The following is an 8,551-nucleotide window of genomic DNA, read 5'->3' as shown; positions in this document are numbered from 1 at the left end:
TTACAATGAAGAATGAAATCATTAAAGATTGCATTCCTCTGACCCTGCTTTTTCTGATGCATCAAATTTTGCTTCTCTGGGGCTGCTGGAATAACACCTGCAAAAGTCTGAATTTCAGGGAAAATCACTGAGATCATCCCAATTAAATGAGTTTTTTCACTAAACTCATGTTGTTATTGTGTGCCATTAAATCAGAGCTGACTCATAGCCACCCTTCCTTGGGTTTCCGAGGCAGCATCTCTGAGGACGTAGATTGCCCAACCTTCCTTCCAAGGAGTGGTTAGTGGTTTGAACCATCAGCCTTTTGGTTAGCAGTCAAGTGCCTTAGGCTCTACGCTACCAGGGCTCCCCAAAAAACTCTGTCAAGTATAATTTAGAGTGGAGTTCTAGAATGATGTTGATGTTGTTCTTACTGTGGTTGGGTGCCACTGAGTTTATTTTAAACTCAGCAATCCCATGTACCAGAGTAGAACATTCTCATGGTGTTTTCATGGCTGTAATCTTCCTGGAAGCAATAGCCAGGTCTTTCTCCTGCAGAGATGTTGGGTTAGTTTGGACTGCCAACCTTTTAGTTAGCTGCCCAGTGCTTAAGAGCGAAGGTAGTTAAGTAGATTGTGAACAGGAGATGATCCCTGGTACACAAAAAATGCACTTTAGGATTTCCTTCCTTTCTCACGTCAACCAAAATTCAACCCCTTCCCTCTTCACTTCCTCATTTTGCTTTCTATATCAAATAGAAGGGAGCTCTGTTGACATAGATCCTGAGGCATTTGACAGCTAACAAGAAGGCTAACAGTTCAAATCCACCAGCTACTCCTCAGAAGGAAGATTGGACAATCTACTTCCATAGAGTTACTGCCTTGGAAACTCAAAGAAGAGGGAGTCCCTAGGTTATGAAAGAGCCCAGGTTATGAGTGAAATCTGAAGTCTGTTCCTAACTGTTTCTTTAAGAATTTGTGGGTCAGTTGGAACAGGTGCATACAGCTGTTTTTCCTTACTTTGGTGCAAGAAAAGCCTGGAAGACTTTTCAATTATTTAAAATCTTCATGGGCAGCAAGTGAAGATGATTGTGATGAAGAATTTGTTTTGAACAGGGGTTGGTCCGATTGTTTCACACTGAGAAATAGGTATAAAATAGGTTTTGTACTGGAACAGTGCTGCCTCACTCAAAGATGATGGTGTCCCTCTCAAGGATGGTGGTCGACTATACAATGTTGAATGTGTGTGCCTCTCCACTGTCCTGCCAATAATCCAATCTTACACATCAGTCTTCTGAAAAACTCAGTTTGTTTCCCAAGTCTCCCATTTTCCAGGGCTTCAACCCATAAATTTTCCTGTTCCTGTTACTGTGATGAATCAGCCAAATTGTAAAAATTCAGATATGTTTCTGTTTCACTTCATAAGCCATGACAGAACTGGTTGAAATTGGTTTGAAGCCCTGCTTAAAGGACAAATGGGGCAGGTAGGGAGAAGAAATATGGCATTCTGGTGAAACACTCTACCCAATCTCTGTACAACAGAGACCTGAAAAACTAAGTGAAACAGGTACAGATGATGATCCTGGAACTCTGAACATACCAGTTTGATGAAGCAATCCTACTACTAGGTATATATCCTAAAGAAATGAGAGCCAGAACATGTATAGATATAGGCATATCCCTGTTTATTGCAGCACTATTCATAATAGCAAAGACGTGGAAACAACCTAATTGCTCATCAGTAGATGAATGGGTAAACAAACTATGGTACTTTGTTATTGTTGTTGTTGCTGGGTGTCACTGAGTTAGTTCTAACTCACAGAGACTTTATGCTCAACAGAACAAACCTCTACCCTGTCCTGAGCCACCCTCACAATCACTGCTGTACTTTAGCCCATTTTTGCAACCACTGTGTTGATCCAAATCATTGAGGGTCTTTCTTTTTTCACTGATCCTCCACACACAATGGAAACATATGCAACATTAAAACATAACAAGGAATCCATGAAACACCTCATAATGTGGATGAACCTGGAGGACATTATGTTGAGTGAAATAAGTCAATTCCAAAAGGACAAATATTGTATCAGTCCACTATTACACAAAGTCAAGGAAAAGTTTACACATGCAAAGAAACATACCAGTCATGGGAGGGGAAGGGAAGAACATCACTAACTAGATAAGAGACATGTATTAATTTTGGTGAAAATAGAGGCAATATACAAAAAAAAAAAAAGTGTGTGTGGGGGGGTAACCAGCACAATATCATTAAGAAAAAGGAAGAGGCACATGAGAGTTACAGCCAAGAAAGGTGAATACTATTACGCACACAATCCTGTATTATGAGTAATTACAAATATTTATCTACAAATGAACATTTAGATAGACAGACAAGATAATCTGGTATGGTTAGGTGAACAGGACTATAATCATGGCAATATGAAAATTTAGTAAACAATATCTGTACATACATATCTGTATGCTCTATAAAAATACCCATTTATATAGTAAAGAGCAGGCAAAGATATGAAAACTTCTCAGCTATAATCAAAAACTTTAAGAGAATTAGTTGCTGGGCCTGGGGGCTCAGGATCATAGTTGCAGGAAACATTGGGTCAATTTGGATCATATAGTCCACAAAGGCAATGTTCTCCATCCTACTTTGGTTGAGTAGTGACTGGGGCCTTCAAAGCTTGTGAGCAGCTATCTAAGGGGCAACTATTAGTCTCTCCTTGTCAGGGACAAAAAAAGAGTGTAGAAAATCAAAGATACTCAAGAACAATTATTCCAAGGGACTAGTGGATGATATAAACCTCAACCTCCAGGACCCTGAGACAAGAAATAGACTGTACCCAACTACCACTGCTGACAGTTCTGAAAGGAATTGCAACAGGAGGTCCTGAACAGAGGGGGAGAAAAATGTGGGACAAAACCCAAAATCATAAAAAAAAAAAAAAAAAGGCAGGCTTACCGGTCTGATAGACACTGTTGGAATCCCCAATACTATAGGTCTTAGTCACCCTTCAGGCATGGAACTGAACCCACCCCCACGGCTCAAGTTTCAGCCAAACAATAGGCCTAGGGAGTGAACAATAGCACCATGGAGGTACGCACTCCTTATAACATTAACCATATGAGATCAAAAGGATCACATTTGTCCAGGGATAACACTCAGAAGGCAGAAACTGGTAGGAAAGAAAGACTATGGTGGTAACCACAGGGAAGTGGTAAGAGTGCTATTGCATTGCGGGGATTGAATTCAATGTCACAAAGCAAAATGTGTATAAGCTGGTGAATGGAAAATCCATTTACTCTATAAAGTTTCATTCAAATCACAATTTAAAAAAAAAAAAAAGAAACAGAAAAATAAATAAATAAATAAAGGGAAAGTAGGAGTTTTCTATAAGTCAGACATTCCTTACTGGGGGACTGCCTGAATTCACAAATGCCATTTACATTATTATTTAATTATTTGGACAATAAACTTCCCTGAACAGATTAACAGTAGTAGGTGCTCAGCCAAAGAGAACAGCTTGTGCAAGAATGAACGTATCTGATCCTCTGGGTCACTGTGACATAGAGCTCAGGGATAGCTGCATACTGGGTGACACCAGGGCAAACTGATGGCCATCCACTAACCAAAGCTAACAAGATAACATTTTGGAGTTGAGTCGTGATTATGGCATTTTCCTTTAGGCATTTGAAAATAAATAAATATGATGTCATCTACTCATGACAGAAGGATGGGAAATAACAGAACAATTTATGCACTAAAAAACAAAATGCTGCCTTTATTATTGGAAAAAAATATGTGTAATACACAGAGTATTTATAGTTATTTCCTGGATGAATATTCTGATGAATATGAATATCTTAATATGCACACAGATTCTCAAACTGTAAATTAACCAAGCCCATTTGTGTTCATCCATAGAAACACTAAAACATTTTGCATTACAAATAAAAATTAGTAGCTCACGACTATCTCTATAGGCATGGACAACACAAAATATCAGAAAGTGTAGCCTATTTTTTATTTTTTTTAAGTATAAGATACATACAAGAAAGTGCACAAATCTTAAGTATACAACTCAAAGTATTTAACAAAGGGAACACACACAGCCAACTATCACATAGATCAAGATACTGAATGTTACCAGCATTTAAGAAATCTCTTCTGTGCTGCATTCCATTAACTACCACTTTTAATATCACCTAACTTCTATACCATTCATTTTTAGTCTTTGAACTTTAAATACATAAAATATGTATTTATGTGTATGTATATGTACTGTTATGTGTCTGGCTTCTTTCTCTCCTTATAATGTCTGGGAGATTTATCCATATTGTTGCAGAAGTTTTCATTGTTCATAGCTTCCTTGTGGGATTATATCACAATTCATGTATCCATTATCCATTATCATCCATAAGATTTATCCAGTGTTGTTGAGCATTTAAATTGCTTGGAGCTATCACAAACAATGCTGCTCTGAACATTCCAGTACGTGTCTTCTGGTGCACATATATGAGCATTTACCTTGGGAATAAAGCTAGGAGTGAAATTGCTGAGTCATAGGTTATGCATTTTGTCAGTTTTCCAATGTAGTTTTGCAAATTTAAATTCCCCCATGGAGGGATGGACACTGGGAAGAGGTAACTGCGGAGGAGGTAGGAGGGGAGCTATTTCATTGTGGTAAACTGTGGTCAATGTCATGAGACAAAGTGTATGTGAACTGCTGTGTGGAAAGTAAGTTTGCTCTGTAAATCCTCACCCAAATCACAATTTAAAAAATTAAATAAATAAATAAATTCCCACCTGTAGTGTATAAAATTTCCACTTGCTCTATATCCTCACTAACTCTTGGCATCGTCAGATTTTCAATTTTACCCATTCTGGTAAATATGTAGTAGTATCAGATCATGTTTTATTTAACTTACATTTTCCTGACAACTGAAGAATTAAAGACATTTTTCTTAAATATTCAATGGCCATTTGGATATTCTCCTTTGGGAGGTTCTGGGTTCAAGGGTTTTTTCCCATGTATCAATTACATTGTCCTGTTTACCTCTCGTTGTTGGAATTAATACTCTAAATATGAGTCTTCTGTGGGATATTTGTTGTTGTTGTTGTCATGTGCCATCGTGTTGAATGTAGTATATTGTGAATATCTTCTTCCACTCTCTGGATTGTCTTACTTTCTCCATGGTAAGTTTTATTGAAGATAATTTCTTAATTTTAATGAGATCAGATTTATGCTTTTATTTCACAGTTATTCTGTGTGTCTGCTTAACAAATCTTGGTCTACCAAAAGGTAAAGACTTATCTCTCTTATCTTCTATAAACTTTCTTATTCTTCTTCCAAATGCACGTGAATTTTTTGTGGCTGGTAGAAGATAGGAATTGATGTCTTTTTTTGTTTTATTTTTTGTTTTTTTCATATGAACATCTGGTTATCTAGCAGTATTTATAAGTGACCATCCACTGGAGTGATATTTTTATTAATCAGGTGACCAAATATGTGTGAATCTGTTTATAAATTAACCACTCTGTTTCATTGGTCTATTTATTTATCCTGTATTGTATTACACACTTAAAAAAAAAAACTTACATCTACTAGGCTAAGTGGGAGCTCTGGTAGCATAGTGCCTAAGGCACTTGACTGCTAACCAGAAGGCTGGCAGTTCAAACCCACCAGCCACTCCTCGGAAGGAAGATGGGGCAATCTACTTCCATAGTGATACTGTCTCGGAAACCCAAGGAGGGGTCGCAATGGTTGGGTCCAACTCGACGGCACATAACAACAACAACAGGCTAACTCTTCCAACTTTGTCCTTCAAGATTCTCTTGTCTATTTTTAGTCCTTTGCTTCTCCATATAAATTTTAGAATCAACTTTGCTTCCACTTAAAACAACTACTAGGATGTTAATTGGGATTACAGTGAGTCTATAGAATAAATTGGGGATGAGTAATATCATTATAATATTTAACCATTTTTTAAGCCATGAACATAATATGCCATTCTATGTTTTTAGGTCTTTTTTATTTCTCTTAGTAAAATTTTCAAGTCTTCTGTATTAATTAATTTCTTTCATTAGATTTATTTCTATGCCTTTGCTAATTGAAATTTTTACTTTAAAAATTAATTTTTGTAATTAGCAAAAAATTTTAAGTTTCATCTTAAATAGTTTGTTACCAATATACAGAAGTATCACAGATTTTTGGATATTGATTTTATATTTACTTACATTTCAAAAAGGAGCCCTGCTGGTGCAGTGGTTAAAGACTTGGCTGCTAATCCAAAGGTCAGTGGTTCAAATCCACCAGTTAGTTGCTCCATGGGAGAATGATGTGGCAGTCTGCTTCTATAAGGATCCACAACTTTGGAAATCCTATGAGCAGTTCTGCTTTGTACTTACAGCATCACTATGAGTTGGAATTGATTCAGTGGCTGTGGTTTTGGGAGTTTTTGAGGTTTCAAAATTCACTTACTAATTCTACTATTTTGCCTATTAAAATTATCATATACATTCTTTTGTATTGTCTTCATAAATAATCATGACAGCTGAAAATGATAATAGTTTTATTTCTTCTTTGACTTTATGTTTGATTTTCTTTTAATAGAAGTAATAGGGCAGTCTTACCCAGTTGACTAGGACTTCTAGTACAATGTTGCATAGGCATTGTGGTAGCAGATATTCTTGTCTTGTCTCCAATCTGAAAGGAAAAATTTTCAATATTCTATTATTAGATATGATGTTGTGTAGATTTTTGTAAATGTCCTTGGTCAGATTAAAGAAGATATTATTTCTATTTTTTTAAAGAGTTTTATTTCTAATTAATAATACATGCTATCAAAATGTTTTTTATGTGTATATTGAGTTGAACATGAGGTTTTTATTTATTATCTTAATGTGGTGAATTATATTGATTGACATTCATATGTTAAATCAAGCTTCACATTTATAAAATAATGCATTAATCAATGAACAAAGATGTATTCCATTTGAAATATAACAATAGATATTGTTTGCTAATATTTAATTCAATATTTTTCTTCTTTCTTCCTGAGATTGCCTCATAATTTCATCTTATAATTTTTTCAGATGTTGACATCAAGATTCTGCTGGCGTTATAAAACAACCTAGAAAGGATTTCTTCTCTTTTCTATTTTTGTGAAGAAACTTGTATGACATTAGTGTTATTTCTATGTTAAATGTTTAGAGTAATTTACCAATAAAGCTATCTGGGCCTGAAATTTTCTCTGTGGAAGATTTTAAATTATGGAATCAATTTTTTTAAGAGATAAAAAATTATTCTGATTTTAAATAACTTTTTGTTTCTGCTTTTTAATAATATACTTTGCAAAGAATTTAACCATTTCACCTAAATGTTTAAGTTTATTGGTGTGATATGATTCAAAATATCCTCTTCATTTCTAAAATTTCTGTAAGATCCATAGTCATGTCCTCTTTCTTAATTTCTAATATTGGTAATTTATGCCTTTACTGTTTTGTTTCTAATCAATTTTACTAGTTTTTTATCATTTCAATAAGGCAGTTCCTTTTTAAGTTAAATTTATAGGTAAATAAGAACAGGTACATATGGTTCCTATTTTGTGTCACTTTGTCAAATGTTTATCTTAAAATATAGTATATATTTTACCTTTCTATGCATATAAAACACTTAAGAAATATTTCCAAATACACAAAAACATCTTAAATATAATAATACAATAATAATGAAAATATATATGGTACTGTACTAAAGAGAGAGAGGGAATTAGTTTGTGTGTGCATATGGGTGCAGTATATAACAAAAACTAAATGCAATGCACTGCCAATGAGTTGGATCCCACTCATAGGGACCCCTCCCTGGATTTCCAAGGCAGCATAACTACGGAAGTAGATTGCCCAACCTTCCTTCCGAGGAGTGGCTGGTGGGTTTGAACCTCCAGCCTTCTGGTTAGCAGTCAAGTGCCTTAGCCACTATGCTACCAGAGCTCCCAGGTGTAGTAGTACTACTGCCTTTTCTGTTCATTTACAGTACGATATCATAAAACATTTTTATTCTGTAAATTAAGGATTTGAATAAGGAAGTCTTGATTTTTGACTACCTAATTCCAAATTTGGAGTCCCTGGATGGTACAAACGTTTAAATACTTGTCTACTAACAGAAAAGTTAGAGGTTCAAATTCACCTTGGAAGAAAGGTCTGACAATCTACTGCAAAAAGATTAGTGAAAACTCTTTGGCACACAGTTAGACTCTGAAACACATGAAGTCACTGTGTCTTGGAATTGACTTGACAGCAACTGGTATTTCCAATTTGAGGTGCCCACTTTGGCCTTGGCTAACCAAAGTTACCTCTTGTGTTTAGCTCCCTTTGATTATAATAGGAATTATTGAGTGTTTAGGAATCGTTAAGGAGCTCTGGTAGAGCAGTGCCTAAAGCACTTGAATGCTAACCAGAAGACTGGCGGTTCAAACCCACCAGCCACTCCTCGGAAGGAAGATGGGGCAATCTACTTCCGTAGTGATACCGCCTCAGAAACCCAAGGAGGGGTCTCTATGAG

This window comes from Orycteropus afer, unplaced genomic scaffold (assembly GCF_000298275.1).
Source record: "Orycteropus afer afer isolate SDZICR_OR568_19922 unplaced genomic scaffold, OryAfe1.0 scaffold00013, whole genome shotgun sequence".
Classification (NCBI taxonomy): domain Eukaryota; kingdom Metazoa; phylum Chordata; class Mammalia; order Tubulidentata; family Orycteropodidae; genus Orycteropus; species Orycteropus afer.
The sequence above is the reverse complement of the archived record's forward strand: the minus strand, read 5'-3'. Positions refer to the sequence as shown.